This window comes from Otolemur garnettii, unplaced genomic scaffold, assembly GCF_000181295.1.
Source record: "Otolemur garnettii isolate 467f Iridium unplaced genomic scaffold, OtoGar3 scaffold00091, whole genome shotgun sequence".
In the NCBI taxonomy this organism is placed as follows: Eukaryota; Metazoa; Chordata; class Mammalia; order Primates; family Galagidae; genus Otolemur; species Otolemur garnettii.
In genome coordinates this window covers 5,444,897-5,446,166 of record NW_003852486.1, presented here as the reverse complement: position 1 = coordinate 5,446,166, position 1,270 = coordinate 5,444,897, and positions in this window count along the sequence as shown.

Here is a 1,270-nt window from a genome sequence, read left to right as displayed (position 1 = left end):
GTGATCCCACCAATCACCCTCCCTCCACCCATCCACCCCCCTCCTTGCCCCTCCCCCCTCCCCATATTCTAAGGCTATAATTTGGTTATAGCTTTCAAAATGGTAGATTTCAAAATACCTTTCTTATTAACTAGAAAACTAATTTTCCAGACAAAAGATTCAGTAGGGATACAAAATATTTGAATGCTCTAATAAATGTAACTTATAGAACACTACAGTAACAATTGTTGAATATGCATTCAAGTGTACACGGGACAATTTCCAAAACTGACTGTATGGTGGAATGTAAAACAACTCAACAAATTTTGTTTTTTAATTTTTATTTATTATTTTTGAGACAGAGTCTCACTTTGTCACCGTTGGTAGAGTGCCATGGCATCGTAGCTCACAGCAACCTCAAACTCTTGGGCTCCGGAGATTCTCTTGCCTCAGCCTCCTGAGTAGCTGGAACTATAGGCACCCACCAGAACACCCAGCTATTTTTAGAGGCAGCATCTCGCTCTTTCTCTGGTTGGTCTCAAACCTGTGAGCTCAGGGCAATTCACCTGTCTCAGCCTCCCAGAGTGCTAGGATTACAGGCGTGAGCTGCCACACCCAGCCCAACAAATTTTAAATGATTGAAATCAAACCGAACAAGTTTCCAAGTTGCTGGCCAAACTTGAAGTTAAATTAATCTAGAAATTATAATAGAAAGATAACTAGAAAGTCCCCAGTGTTTGGAAATGAACAATACACTCCTAAATACCTATTAAAGAAGTCATAATAGAAAGGAAAAGATATTTTGAACTAAATAATATTGAGAATATGGTTATAGAATGAAGCAAAAGCTGTACTTAGAGGAAAATCCAGAACCTTAAAATTGAAAATATAATAACACAGACAAAAGAAAGCCTGAAAATTAGTGATATAAGTATCCATCTTAAAAAATTAGAAAAACAAATTAAACACAGAGAAAGTAGAAAGAAAGGAATGATAAAGACAAGAGTAGAAACAAGCGAAAGAGGAAACACGTTTACAATAGAGAAACTCAATAAAGGCACACGTTGGCTCTTTGAAAGGTCTAATAAAGTAAGAAAAAAGTCCTGGTGAGACAGATCCAGAATAAAAGAGAGGAGGCACAAATCAAGTCAGAACAGGAAGAGAGATCATGGGTATCAGTCCTGTTAAAGAGTTGGAAACACAGACGCCTGGGTTCTGTTCTCAGAGCAACGTATTAGGCTAATAAATAGGAAATGTCCACTTTCAAATCAAAGTATAGTTAGTTTATTCT